The sequence below is a fragment of the Cebus imitator genome, unplaced genomic scaffold (genome assembly GCF_001604975.1).
Source record: "Cebus imitator isolate Cc_AM_T3 unplaced genomic scaffold, Cebus_imitator-1.0 Scaffold238, whole genome shotgun sequence".
NCBI classification, from domain to species: Eukaryota; Metazoa; Chordata; class Mammalia; order Primates; family Cebidae; genus Cebus; species Cebus imitator.
In genome coordinates, this window is record NW_016107553.1 from 4,905 (window position 1) to 20,809 (window position 15,905).

Consider the following 15,905-nt stretch of genomic DNA (forward strand, 5'->3'; position numbering starts at 1 on the left):
TCAGTTTGCTGAGAATGATGGTTTCCAGGTTCATCCATGTCCCTACAAAGGACCCTAACTCATCGTTTTTGATGGCTGCATAATATTCCATGGTGTATATGTGCCACATTTTCCTTGTCCAGTCTATCATCGATGGGCATTTGGGTTGGTTCCAGGTCTTTGCTATTGTAAACAGTGCTGCAATGAACATTCGTGTGCACGTGTCCTTATAGTAGAACGATTTGTAATCCTTTGGATATATACCCAGTAATGGGATTGCTGGGTCAAATGGAATTTCTATTTCTAGGTCCTTGAGGAATCGCCACACTGTCTTCCACAATGGTTGAACTAATTTACACTCCCACCAACAGTGTAAAAGTGTTCCTATTTCTCCACATCCTCTCCAGCATCTGTTGTCTCCAGATTTTTTAATGATCGCCATTCTAACTGGCGTGAGATGGTATCTCAATGTAGTTTTGATTTGCATTTCTCTCATGACCAGTGATGATGAGCATTTTTTCATATGTTTGTTGGCCTCACGTATGTCTTCTTTTGTAAAGTGTCTGTTCATATCCTTTGCCCACTTTTGAATGGGCTTGTTAGTTTTTTTCTTGTAAATCTGTTTTAGTTCTTTGTAAATTTTGGATATCAGCCCTTTGTCAGATGGGTAAACTGCAAAAATTTTTTCCCAATCTGTTGGTTGCCGATTCACTCTAATGATTGTTTCTTTTGCTGTGCAGAAGCTGTGGAGTTTGATTAGGTCCCATTTGTCTATTTTGGCTTTTGTTGCCAATGCTTTTGGTGTTTTGGTCATGAAGTCCTTGCCTACACCTACGTCCTGAATGGTTTTGCCTAGATTTTCTTCTAGGGTTTTTATGGTGTTAGGTCTTATGTTTAAGTCTTTAATCCATCTGGAGTTAATTTTAGTGTAAGGTGTCAGGAAGGGGTCCAGTTTCTGCTTTCTGCACATGGCTAGCCAGCTTTCCCAACACCATTTATTGAACAGGGAATCCTTTCCCCATTGCTTGTTTTTGTCTGGTTTGTCAAAGATCAGATGGTTGTAGATATGTTGTGTTGTCTCTGAGACCTCTGTTCTGTTCCATTGGTCTATATCTCTGTTTTGGTACCAGTACCATGCTGTTTTGATTACTGTAGCCTTGTAGTATAGTTTGAAGTCTGGTAGTGTGATGCCCCCCGCTTTGTTCTTTTTGCTTAGAATGGACTTGGCTATGCGGGCTCTCTTTTGGTTCCATATGAAGTTTAAGGTGGTTTTTTCCAGTTCTGCGAAGAAGGTCATTGGTAGCTTGATGGGGATAGCATTGAATCTGTAAATTACTTTGGGTAGTATGGCCATTTTCACGACATTGATTCTTCCTAACCATGAACATGGAATGTTTCTCCATCTGTTTGTGCCCTCTCTTATTTCGTTGGGCAGTGGCTTGTAGTTCCCCTTGAAGGAGAATTCTGACAGTTTTAATCATAATTCCAAGAAGACTATGTTATGCAAATCTTTATGGACTTTGAAAATCTGACATGAAGTGTCCTGCCTTGTGTCAGCAGCAAAGTGAACATGATTTTCAAAAGTTAATGCTTTTAGAAACTTCAATTAAACAACAATTGGATTATTTTTGTTAGGGTATAACCCAGATATTATTATAGCAGCTATCCACTGTCAGTTTTATGTATATATAAACATATATTTATGTAATATTTTCATCTATAATTTTATGACTTTTTCCTATATTTTTCTCATTCTTTTGCATACAGTGTGGATGTATTTTTGGATATATTACAAGTAATGTAATACAAATGTCTAAATATTTAGAAGAAAACCTTGGCTTCCTGAGCATTGTAAGTTTGTGTTTTCTTATCTGCACTTTAAATTGAATTCTAAATTTTTAGGTAGAGTTTTGTAATTATTTTGCAATACTTTTGTCTGATAAATGGAAAGTAATAGTTTGTGTTTCAGATTTTCTTCCTACAGTTTAAGTGTTATAAATGCCTGTATAGTAAATAGCATCTTTTTAAAGAATACAATTTGCTGACTTTTACATATGAATACAGCAATTAAAGTTTCACCATATTCTAGATTCAAGATAATAAACACAATCCTCCCTCTCTAAAGTTTTCTCCTCCTCCTTTTTAATCCATCTGTCCTTCTCCCTCTTACTATCTTCCCCCTGAGCTGCCATTTCATGTAATGGAGTCATACGGAACAGGTATTGTTCTTGTTCTGGATTCTGTGAGGTCAGCAGAATTATTTTCACATTAATCTATATTGTTTTAAATATTAATAGTTTGCTGGGTTTTTTTTTTAATTGCTGAGGAAAATTCCTTTGTATGGACATATGGCAGTGTATCTATCCTGTCCCTTGGAAAGAGATATGAGGCTTGATTTTTCCACTTGGTCTTTGTTCCCAAAACCAAAACTCAGAAAGCAGTACGTCTGCAAGATTTCCCTGTGTATCCTTGCATTTTGCAACTGCATGATCAATTGACAGAGAAAACATCCAATTGATATTGTGTCTAAAATTGTTCAAACATATAGATTATGAATATTAATTATTTTGGAACTCTTGTTCAAAGAAAAAATCACTGACAGGAGACAAGTGATTTCGGCAATTACCATCAACATTTTATTATAAAAATGTTCAATGTTCATACATATAGCATTGGTCTGTTAACATTTTAATGAACATGAATTAACATATATCTACCCATCTTTTCATCCATCTATCCATCCATTATCCCATCTTACTTTTGATGTATTTCCAAATGAATTTGAGACATGAACATACTTCCTGCTGAATAATTAAGCAAGATTAACATTAACTAGAATTCAGTGTTTCTTTATAAAGTCCCTTTCTGAAGAAGAGCAACATAGAAGAAAATATACAAATCTTAAGTGTAAGTTTACTAACTTTGAAAAGTAGATACACCAGCATAACCCAACCTCCTTTCAAGATCTGCAATATTATGTCACCCCAGAAAGTGAACTCTCCCTCTTCCCAGCCATTCCCTTTCTCATCATAGGTTAATTTTACTTATTCTGAAATTTCATATATATAGATACATGCCATGGCATAGATACTTGTTTGTATCTGCCTTATTCTGCTTAACACAATGTTTCTGAAATCATTTCCATTGTTGCACAGGTAATTCAGTTCTTTCCACTTCAGACTCAACATATGCTGAGTCCAAACTGTTCAATGGATATGTCTAATTTACCATCTTGAAAGAAACATTCAAAATTAATATTTTTTAAGGACATACAATTAAATCCTGAGGAGTCTATGTAGAAATGTTATCAGAAGCTGTCTCAACTTAGGGGAAGTCTTTGTCTTCATTAACATAGCAGTCTAATGGAATTAATATCAAAAATCTTGGAAAAATCCCACACTATTCATTCAATTTTCATGATCTCCACCTTGGTTATTTTTAAGTACTAAAATTTGATACTTATTTCTGAATGAAGTCATCTCTTTATTGTATTTTTTTTTCCTTTTTTTGATTTATGGTGCTCTTTAAGTGGCAAAGATTCATGTAATTCAAGAGAGAAGTGTGATTCAGAGGGATTCTTTTATGTGATACATGATAAACACATACAAGGTTATATGTCAATTTAAAAAATAAGTAAATAACTTTAAAGAAAAAATTAATTACTTTATACCTAGCTTGTCCAACCCATGGGTGACAGGCTACATGTAGCCCAGGACAGCTTTGAATGCAACCCAACACAAATTTGTAAACTTTCCCGAAACATTATGAGGGTGTTTTGTTGTTGTTGTTGTTTGTTTTTTATAGCTCATCAGCTGTTGTTAGTATTAGTGTATTTTATTGGTGTATTTTAAAAGATAATTCTCCTTTTAATATAGCCCAGGGAAGCCATTCATGTTTTAGACTAAGAAACAAGACACCCCACATTTGCAATGCCTAAAAACACTGCCAGCCATGCAAGAAACCTGAGACTGGTAACTTCCATTCTTTCTTGAAGCAGTGGAATCCCATGGTGATATCTGAGGGGTATGGTTACCTCTTGGAGGAGGTTAAGGGTTTCTAAGAATTCTTTGTGACTGAAATATTATAAATGTCATTGAATCTCCTCATTATTTCAACTGTTATTATTCCAGATTATCAATCTTTTCTGCCTGTTTTCATCCTGGGCCTCACTTTTTTGTAATTCCTTAGACACTTATTATTGTTGTGATCCTGGGAATTTCTACACTTGACATTTTCTTCTGGAAATTTAGCCTTGGTATGAGTATGCTAACTTCCTATAGAGATAGACTTGTAATCATAAATAAGAAATTAGTTATAACAATCTATAGCTCCGGACTTCACTATGAATATTGGGTTTTACCAAACAAATTCAGGGAAATGATTTATTAGCATAAGAATTATGAAAATATCTGTCATCTACTTTATGAAAATTAAATAGGTTGGTGTTTAATAGAATGTCAACAGAGCCTTTGAACAAAAATAAGTTTTCTTTTTTTTTTTTTTTCTTTTGGGACGGAGTTTCGCTCTTGTTACCCAGGCTGGAGTGCAATGGCGCGATCTCGGCTCACCGCAACCTCCGCCTCCTGGGTTCAGGCAATTCTCCTGCCTCAGCCTCCTGAGTAGCTGGGATTACAGGCACGCACCACCATGCCCAGCTAATTTTTTGTATTTTTAGTAGAGACGGGGTTTCACCGTGTTGACCAGGATGGTCTCGATCTCTTGACCTCGTGATCCACCCGCCTCGGCCTCCCAAAGTGCTAGGATTACAGGCTTGAGCCACCGCGCCCGGCCCATAAGTTTTCTTAAAATTTATTTTTATTTTATCTTTGTGCTCTTTATCAGAAATGGAATATGAAGTTTCACCACTTAAATAGGAAATTCTTTTTAACCATTTCTGCTTTATAGTTATATTGTTTGGGTGGAAGAAAAGTTTCCAGACGCCTCTCTAAGAGTTCCTTGCAGAAATGAACTGACAACAGGCAGCTTAACAGGAGAAGAAAAACCAGAACCTTATTAGCAGGCATAAACATGGGAGCCAGCTAAGAAAATGAGACTGCAAGAAGGGCCAGATGGTTGATACTTAAAGAACACCCTCTTTTCAGGGGAGAGGGAGATGGAGATGTAGGCAATTTAGAAGGGCAGCAAATAATTTTTAGGGGAAATGAAAAAGCCCAAGGAACAGACAGTTGGCCTGAGACAGGGTTCCTCTGAGATCATAGGGAAGAGGTGACAAACTGTGGGAAGATGAAAGGTGGAATCACACTGCACTGCATCTCATGATGCAGAGAAAGCCCCAGAGAATCTCTTGGAACCTTCTGAAGAATAAATGAAAAGTATGTCTGGGCAGGGTAATGAGTGGTAATTTCAAATGACATCATTCAAAGTCATGTTCCTGGTTGCAGCTTGAGAGGAATCAATATGCCAAAAGTCTATACCTGGTATAAATTTGGCTGCTAAGTTGTGTCATAATTGGCTTTGAGCCTTTTTGTCCATTGAGTAAATTGAGCTCTACATTTTCTCTTACTGTTCATTACGGTAAAAGTGTGGGTGTTTGGGGACTGAACCATCTTCTGAACAATGATCCAAGAAAAAAGTCCTAATACCACAATGCTTTTTTATATGCAAGGGAAGAGGAAGTATGTTTTATTTTTACAACCTAGATAATTACACATTATTTGGCACTGCCCTTCAAGATATGTAGAAAACGGAAAATATATGAGTTATGAAGATATCTAGGCCCATTGCACAGTGCCTACCCCACCTAGTCCTGAACAGAAAATTTTCAGTGTGACTTGGGGAAGTTTTTTAATGGACCACTTTAAAAATCTTCCATTAAGAAAAGTTTAGTTGAACTGTTTGACTTGGACAACTTTGTCCCTTCTCATTTTCTTGTCCTCTGGTCATCTGTCCCATTATCTCCTAAGCAGGGACATTGTGGGTGCCATGAAACGTTCATGCCTCGTGGTGTTTCTTTGCTTATCATTTCTTCATGTGTTTCTCCTAGGTCCAAACTGGGCTAGCTTCTTTCCCATAAAATCTAGCAGTAGCTGTGGGATAGATGTGGTTGCTTTTTCATCTTTTTAGATTACCCATTGCTTCTATTGAAATGCTAGTACATGTTTTGTTTCTAAGTTACGTACAGAAATCAGAAGAAAATAATTTTGCAGAGAACTTGAAAGATGTTATTTCAATGAATACTCAGGAATTTCAAAGGTATATGACCCACATCTATGACAGAATTTGCATTGCGTCTTAGCTATAATGAGAACAAATATTTCATGTTTTAGAAGATTAAAATCATACGATGTCTATATGGAATTCTTCCTGGGTATTCATTCATTAGGGGAATGTTTTGCATTGGGTTCAACCAGCCTTAGTGAAGCTGGTATCAGGAAAGGGAAAGTGGACTCTGAGGAGAGCAGGGACAGATGGAAGATGCTCCTCTGCAGATCAGGAAGGAGCAGAGGATGAAATGTTACAAATTCTAGAACTCAGAGAACTGAAGGCAATTACTTTCTTTTCAAATTATGAAACATTCTAACCTGTGGTAAAATATTCATAACATGATAATTACCATCTTAACCATGTTAAAGTGTACAATTCAGTTGTGTAAAGTATATTCACATCATTGTTCAAGTATTATTTCCTAGATACTGCTCCTCAAGTCTATCTTAAAGGCACGAAATGTAAATGATGGATACATGGATTCACAGCTGAGAGCCTGGAGGTCCAATAGCCTAGCCAGGAAGGTATGTTATCTGTTGGAGTCCACAGTGTGTAGATATGAATTTGCCTTGGAATAGGAAAGAACAGCTGCTTTCCCTCAGATTTCTCACCTTATCCTCTCCCCACCCTAACCAAAGGCTCAGGTCCACTTGTACGCACACAAAGAAAAGGGTTTTATCATTTCCAGGAATTAAAATTGACTTGGAAGACCTCTTCATGGAGATCTATGGAAGCCAAAGTGTGAGCTGTAGTACAAAAGGTGACAATGAAGGTAGACAGTCATTATGAAACCTAAAGCCAAAGAAAGACTGTTGAGGAAGAGTAAGATGTTCATTGACACAAATACTGTTGTATGAACCATGTGCCAACCAAAGTAGACAACTGCAATGTCCTTGAGAATGTTTTCTGCAATATTTGTGGCAAATTCAGTGGGTACAAAATTGAGTTTGTCCTTCTTGCTTGATTAGTGTAATCTGTGTATTTCCTTTCCCTTCTTACATACGTGTTTGTAATTTATTTTAGGGGCAAGAAGTAGTACTGGTACTGGCATTGTTAAATTCAATACTTGGGTCACTTCTGGATTTATGTTCACAGTCTTTTAGGTTTTGGTCATATTACATTGTATTTTCCTGCCATACGACTAGCCTTAAAATTAAAAGTGAGACACTGGTTTAAAAATATTTAGCAATGAATTGAGGCCTAATAGCATGTTGTCTTGCCACAGAAAAGTTGGGAGTCTACTTCTGGGTATGATCAGGGGTCCTAGCATGCTTGGATGCCCTTTATTCATTCAGCAGTTGAGGTCATTAGTACAGGTTCAGTCCCAACAAAGGGCAGGGTATTTCCTGTCCACTGCTATTCCTGGAGTATGACTCTTCTGGGTCCCCACCAAAACCAGTGGACTTTAGTAGGTGTCACCTTCATTGGCAAACCCTCAGTCCACTTGTCTTCCATTGAACCCCATGCATGTGTGCAAAAGCTGCTCTGCTTTTTTTGCAGCTCAGTAGTCCCTTCTGGTAGTCAGTGATGAAACTCAGGGAAATTGGCCTCAGATGTGAGACTGATAGTTGTTCTGGGTTTCCTTCTTCTGCATCTTGGCTTCATGTCTCTTTACTGCCATGTTAGCAATTCAGTGCATTCAATCATGGATTTTATATTCTGTCTGATGTCCCTCATTGTTCTCATAGGGCATCAGAAGCTTCAGATGCACTTGTATTTACTCAAGAGCAGAATGCTTCCTTAGCTTCCCTCCAGATTTAGGTTTTGTGTTTCTAAGTTCCTAAGTGCACAGCAGGAGTACTGATGTCCTCATTGGCTTCTTATTTGCATTAAACTGTGAGCTCCTTTAGGGTGGAGATGGGACCTTGCTCATATTGCATACTCAGCACCTTACAACACACTCCTTGCTCCAGGTCACTCCAGACAGCATGTGCTGGAGGATGGCCTAGATGGTCAGAAACAAGTGCATTCACTTTCTCTTTGAAGTGTTTTTGTCCTTGTTTCCTAGAGTTTGTGACATTTTAAATGTCTGTCATATAAAATCAAGTATCAAGTGAGATCCTTAAATCCATAAATCAAGTAGTGTGAGGGCAACACAGCAAACCTACCTTTTTAGGCCATTTCCTTTTCCTGCCCTCTTTCTCTGTGTACTGAACCTTGTTAAAGTCAATCAACACCAGGGTGGATTGTTTGCAGATGTTTCCTATTTTCATGACCTATCACCTTGACTAAGGAGCCATTCAGATCATTTCTAATTCAGTAGATGTACCCACCACTCAGATTGACCTTTTCTGTCAACCAGAATCTTTAAAATCCTTAACAAGAATTTTAGTCCTGAATCATGGAAATGTGCAGTAGTGAACTGCAGGGTTAATGACAGCATGTCCTGGAAGGATCTCTCTATGGCTGATTGTCTGGTTCTGGCATCAGCCTCTGACAGAAAATCAGGTCTCCCTATGGGAGGAGTCAGATGACAGCAATCCCCTGCTCCATCCTGATGGAGTTAGATGTGACAAGTTGGTGAGGTCTGGTTTTCCACCCTGAACTAAAATGAGCTTTTGCTGTGTCAAGCACAACACTGACCCCAGAAGTATACATAATGTGTCCCATAGAAGCTTTTAATAGTCCTTCTTTACTAAAGAATAGGAATATAGAGCTATGAAGATGAGCTGGAAATGACAGGTGACTTGCCAGCAGGCCAGAATATGATTTTGTCCCTTAATGGAGGTGTAAATTCTCCCTCTGGTTGTGAGTATCAGTTGGTTCATTTATGGGAAGGTTGGCAGAGGACCTTGGAATCACAGCTTTCAGGTGCTGGAAGGGAGGAAAGAATTCCACACAGAGTGGAGGATCATGTGCATGCATTTCTCCTTGTCTCAGGAAGCTGAGAATGAAAGAACATGAGTGAGCAGAAAAGGAGAGGTAGCTGTTGGAGGTAGAGGAAAATGTGAAAGTAGTTATTTAAAAAATATACACATACAAGTGAGTTCAGAAACTGAACAGCAGCCTCTTGATAAACACCCATTGGAGTGCCTTGTTTTTAACCTTTGTACAATGTTAGACCCAGATAACACAGAAACAGGAACAAATGGTCAGAAGATGTACCTAGAGAGAGAGAGAATTCACACAAGAGAAAACTAAGTATCTTAAGATTTACCAGTACCAAAACGTGAAGTAGCAAAACATCTCCTGGCCCCAAGGTAGGCCAGACTGTGTGGATTGTAGAAACTTGGTTTATACCAGTCGTTCTACTAGGGATGGTGTGAGGTTGCATCATCCTTAGGAAAGCATGTTGCTATAGAATCAATTACATCCTTCAAAAGGACTGTGCCTGTTTATAAGCCCAGTTGTTCCTGCCCTGTGAAATATGGTAAGGATATTAGTACAAGGAGAATAGAGATTTATGATAAGTGATGTTCAATGAAGGATGATTTAAGGACATACTAAGAGTAGGTAAGGAAATTGTCAACTTAGAACCCAGCAGGCATTAAATAATAGATGAGGAATCAATATAGCAACAGTTTTTTTTTAATCATACTGTACTTTTATAACCATGTGAAATGTGTTTTCTATCTATGGATATGTTGCGTAAGGGTACAGATGTGAGGGTAACCAGAACATGGCAGATTATTTAAAATCATACTGAAAATGGAAGTTTATCTGACAAAAGTGATTCTAAACCATAGGAAAATGATTCAAAACACAGAAGAGCTGCAGCTGTGAGTAGAGGACTCCTACAGACGCAACGTAAGGAGCCTTTCTCCCTGCAGTTGCAGGATCCTTCAGTGCTGTTGCAGATGATGCCACAGTCCTTAAATTCTCTTAACATACATTTCTCATTTGTTGGCTTTTTCAGATTACCCCTTCTGCAAGAATGGATCTCGACAACTGGGTAAGCGTGATTTTGTTTTTGTTTTTGTTTTCCTTGCTTTTGCGCATAGTCTGCCAGGTCAGAACATGGATGTACTTTCTTCCCCCACAGTTCTGTGCTCAAGCATTGCAGAGGGAGATGGCAGAGAGGAAGGCTGCCTGCAAGCAGTGCAGGTAGGTAATTGTGATGGATATTTCAAAGAATGTTTTTGTTTTAAGATGAAGTTTTGAGTGTCTAGTAAGACCTTGGTGTTTTAATTCTTCTTCAAGTCAATTCTTTCTCTGTCATCAAGATGGAAATGATGGAAAAACAGTGTGCCAGAGAGACACATGAGTCAGAAGCCAGCCCAAAGACAAGACAATGGGGCCTAGAAAACCCTTTCTGGAGAGGTAGGAGCTCACAGTGAAGGTGGCTGCTTAACTTCTGCTGCACAGTCCACACACCATGCTTCTCCTTTTGGAGGTGAGGACTTGGGTGGAGCAATTGTTAAGTTTCCTAGAAACAGTTCCAAACACTTAACTAAAAAGAACAGTTGCCCCTCTGGGTGGCAGGACCTTATTTTTGTCAGGTGCCCCAGCTGAATGTCTCTTGGCTGGTCCCCTGTGAATGGTGGAGCTCAGGTCCCCCACCCTGATGTCTTGGTTACTTTTAACTGAGGAGATGGTCTTAGAAGGCAAATAGGCCAGTTCCCCCTCCCACTTTGAGTTAATGTGAAGTCTTTATTTTTCTTTCATTTGAGAAAATTAACACCAATAACATTTTAGAATGTGAGCCATATGTGCTGATGAGAGCAGAAATTTTCTGGCTATGTCTTCATGGATCGATATTGTACCAAGAGATCTGCTGTAAAAGAAGCATTTATTTACACTTTTTGGAGCTTCATTTATTCTTTTTCTTTAAATTGTTTATTGTGAACTATATAACTCCATTAGTAAATTAAATGTCTATGTAATCTTACTCCTCTAACATTTTAAATGTAACCCTAAAGCTTTCCAGTTAATTTCTGTAGCTCTTAACTTTTCTCATTACTGTTAGTCTCTTTATGTCCATCTCTGTTCATAAATATTGATAATACCTGGTCAGATATGGAAGTTAGATTAACTACAAATCCACAGAATTTCGAATGCCCCCATGGCTTGAGGAAAAGAAACAATGCTGTTCCTATTCAGGGTTTATTGATATTCTTCCCATCCATGGCTGTTCCTATTTTAATTTTGAGTCTGTGTTTACATGATGAGTGATTTCCTCTGAAACATACTGGGAACCTCTGATTTGGACCCAATACCATCTGGTTAGAGCCCTACCTGTCCACAGCCTGTTGATAGTTAAGAAAGCCCCTGGACCAGGGCTCTGTGGTGTCTTCCTCAAGGATGAGTGCCCAGAGGGCTCTAGCATCCTCTGAGGCATCTGGTCAATAAACCCTGTGTCTCTGGTAAGGGACCTGAGTGTGGTAAAGAGAGTAAGATTGCAGCAGAGGGCAGAGATGTTTCTCATTCTGCACAGCACATGCAAGCCAGATTAAGCCTTGTTCACTTCTCTGGCTCTTAGCAGATTCAGGACCTCATTTGGCTCCCATGAGGAACAGCAGCTGTGTCCTAACTGAAAACACAGAGAAGACAAAGTAAATGCTGGGGTCATTTTCACGCTATTTCGGTACACTTTTGTCTTTTCCTACAGTACCCTTTTCCTGGCCTGGCCTTTGCTTTGTGGGTTCTGTGGTCCCTTTTCTGTCTTGACATTTTCAAGAGCAAAGCCTTTCCCGTGAGCTTTCAGGCTTCTCCATTCTCAGCTGGCCATCTTTGGTGATACCTCCAGAGACCATAAATGCTTAGGGGGCAAGGGCTGAAGGGCTTTCACTGTTCTGTTTACAGAAATAACATGAAGAAGTGCCACTTAACTCCACTGCTGTAGGTCTCATGGCCCAGTGGACCCTGACTGATTCCCTTTATTCAAGATATTGTGGGATTCCCTTTCCAAAATATGTGTGGTTTTCTTTTTTTTGCTGTGATTTTATTTCTTTTCTACTATAAGGTAGGTGATTAACCTTTAGAATATCTGCTGTAATCCCAGAAGTGAAAAAATGAAAACTCATTAATCCAACATTAATATGTGCTTTGTGTAATTTTGAATGCACTTTGACAAAGTTAATTCCATAATTCATCACAATCCCATCTATGTCAGTAACGGTGTTGAACAAGACCACCCCCACTTCCACGCAGTGGTGCCCTTGATCAAATATTCTAAGTGTCAGAGATTTCATTTTTATAATAGAAAATGTGGCCTGGCTGTGAGGTAGGGAAGAGTGAACGTCACTCATTGCTTACAGGGACACTTCCCAATGAAGGCCTTAAATGATGCTCAGCTAAGCTGGTTCTTGTGTGGCCCCTGTAGCTTCAACAGCTGCTGAGTCCTCTGATCCCATATGATGGGACTTGTACACTTGAAATCAAACACATTTTTAAAACTTCTGTTTAGAATTCCCACCTCATTTTCCCATGGACAGAATTATTCTTTATGTAATAGTGCACTTAAAATTTGGTATCACCTGGGAGTTAAAAGAAATATAGCCGTGCGTTCCTTTCGGCCGAAACCGCCATCTTCCAGTAATTTGCCAAAATGACGAACACAAAGGGAAAGAGGAGAGGCACTCGATACATGTTCTCTAGGCCTTTTAGAAAACATGGAGTTGTTCCTTTGGCCACGTATATGTGAATCTATAAGAAAGGTGATATTGTAGACATCAACAGAATGGGTACTGTGCAAAAAGGAATGCCCCACAAATGTTATCATGGCAAAACTGGAAGAGTCTACAGTGTTACCCAGCATGCTGTTGGCATTGTTGTAAACAAACAAGTTAAAGGCAAGATTCTTGCCAAGAGAATTAATGTACGTATTGAGCACATCAAGCACTCTAAGAGCCGAGATAGCTTCCTAAAACATGTGAAGGAAAATGATCAGAAAAAGAAAGAAGCCAAAGAGAAAGGTACCTGGGTCCAACTGAAGTGCCAGCCTGCTCCACCCAGAGAAGCACACTTTGTGAGAACCAATGGGAAGGAGCCTGAGCTGCAGGAACCTATTCCCTATGAATTCATGGCATAATAGGTGTAAAAAAAAATAAAAGACCTCTGGACTGTAAAAAAAAAAAAAAAAAAAAAAAGAAATATAGCCGTGCCAGACTAACATCTGCATGTAGGATTGTTCTGTCAGAAAACTCTCTCCCAGGTCCCCTTGCAGGTCTTCAGGAATCCACATCTCCCCAGAGCTCTTTGTGCCCACAGGTGGCACCTCCAGAGTGGAGAAGACTCTTCGTCAAGAAGGGAAGCAGAGTGGGGATGAGAGGGTCCTGCAGGCAGAGCTGGAGTCAACTTCCACTCTGCCTTTTGCAAGCTGTGTTACCCTGGGTGAATTTTCTCCTTCTCTGGGAGCCTCTGTTTTCTTAGATTTGGAACCGGGTGGTTACGCTGTCCTTGCAGGTTTTTTTTTTTTTTTTTTTTTTNGTATCCTCTGGAGGGACACTTTGGGATACACAATTTTTTTTCTCCCTTCCTTCCTTCCCTCCTTCCTTCTTTCTTTTTAGATGAGGTCTTGCTCTGTTGCCCAGGCTGGAGTGCAGTGGCACCATCTCAGCTCACTGCAACCTCCATCTCCTGGGTTCAAGACATTCTTATGCCTCAACCTCCTGAGTAGCTGGAATTATAGACATGTGCCACCACGCCTGGCTGATTTTTGTTTTTTCAGTAGAGACAGGGTTTTGCCATGCTTGACCAGGTTGGTATCAAACTCCTGACCTCAGGTGATCTGCCTGCCTTGGCCTCCCTATGTACTGGGGTTACAGGCATGAGCCAGCATTCCTGGCCTTACCTTGCAGAGTTCTGAGAATCAGAGAAAGAACATTAAAAGCCTGGAGAACATTCTCTTAAGAGTAGTTCTGACTTGTGTGGACAATGAGCTTTTTATGTTTCTCTTTCTCTCTGTTTATCTAATGGAAGGAATATGCTCCAGTGATCGTGGTGAGAGAGGAATGAGGATAGATATAGACACCACTGTGTCAGAAACATACTTCTTTATTACTCCATTATGACTCTGTCTTCCCTGGGACAGGCCTCCAGCCTGCCTGCATTTGCAGACAGACACAGTGGTGTGTGGGGACAGTAGTTTGTCCCCATGACTTTTCTTCACTCCCCTGCTGTTGGCAGGACTCAGTGGAAGCGACTTTATGGTACTGATACTGCTATTTGGAAACCTGGAGGAGGGGAAGGTACAATGGACTCTCAACTGTGGCATAAGGTACAGCTTGTGCTGGTGTTAGTGTTTTTGTCCAGCATATTAATATATTTCAAAACATTTCCTTTTTCTGCCTTGCAGGTCAATATGGCTGCAGGGGAGCCTCTTCCTTTCTCAGAATGGCCCTACTTGCCCTACCTCATGGATGGCCCTTCAGGACCATTGATAGGTTGCTGGCCACCTCCTTCACCTGAGTGTCTCTGGGACCTCAACTACTCCCTCCACCTGAAGGTTTTCTGGGACCTCCAACACCTCCTCCACTTGAATGTCCTTTGAGACCTCAACCCTTCCACTCGAGTGTCCCCTGGGACCTTGACCACCTCCTCCGCTCCAATGTCCTTTGGGACCCCAACCACCTTTTCCTCTTGTGTGTACTCTGGTACTTCAACCACCTTCTCTCCTCGAGTGTCCTTTGGGACCTCAACCATCTCCTCCACTTGAGTGTCCTCTGGAACCTCGACCACCTCCTCCACTCGAGTGTCCTGGGACCTCAACCACCTTGTCCACTTGAGTATTCCTTGGGACTTCAACAACCTCCTCTACTTGAGGTCCCCTGGGACCTTGACCACCTTCTCCACTCGAGTATCCCCTGGATCTCAACCACCTTCTCCACCTGAAGGTTTTCTGTGACTTCAATGACCACCTCCACTTGAATGTCCTCTGGGACCTCAGCTGCCTTGTCTAGGTGAAGATTTTCTGGGATGTCAGACACGTCCTCCACTCCAGTGTCTTCTGGAACCTCAAGTACCTCGTCTAATTGAAACTACTGGGACCTCAGACGCCACCTGTAATTGAGTGTTTTCTGGAACCTCAGCCAGTGCCTGCAGCTGATCGAATTGTGGGAATTCCATTATATCTACACACGTGTCCTCTGGAACCTCTGTCCTCCTCCTCCAGGTAAGGGTATTTGGGAACCTGAAACTCCTCCTCCACTTGTGTGTGCTCTGAAACCTCAGACACCTCCTTCACCAGAAGATTCTCTAGAACATCGTATACGTTCTTTATGTGAGTGTGCTCTGGGACCTCAACCACCTTCTCCAGCTGAAGATTTTCTGGAACCTCAGTCACCTCTTTCACTCGAGGTTCCTCAGGGACTTCAACCACCTTCTCCAGCTTTCTGTACTGTAGGACCTCATTCATATGCTGCAGCTGTCTGTCCTCCAGGACCTCATCCATCTGCTGCAGCTGTCTGTCCTGTGAGACCTTACCCACCTGCTGCAGCTGTCTTCCCTGTGGGACCTCATGCATCTGCTGCAGCTGTCTGTCCTTCAGGACCTCATCCACCTGCTGCAGCTGTCTGTCCTTCAGGACCTCATCCACCTGCTGCAGCTGTCTGTCCTCCAGGACCTCATCCATCTGCTGCAGCTGTCTGTCCTGTGAGACCTTATCCACCTGCTGCAACTGTCTGTCCTGTGAGACCTTATCTATCTGCTGCAGCTGTCTGTCCTTCAGGTCCTTATCCACCTGCTGCAGCTGTCTGTCCTCTGTGACCTCATCCATCTGCTGCAGCTGTCTGTCCTCTGGGACCTCATCCATCTGCTGTAGC

The 15,905-nt window shown here is 40.7% G+C and overlaps 1 pseudogene; it reads left to right on the forward strand.

The window, feature by feature from the left end:
- The first annotated feature begins 12,646 nt into the window (after positions 1 to 12,646).
- On the forward strand, positions 12,647 to 13,174 carry LOC108282335 (annotated as a pseudogene).
- Positions 13,175 to 15,905: the final 2,731 nt, after the last annotated feature.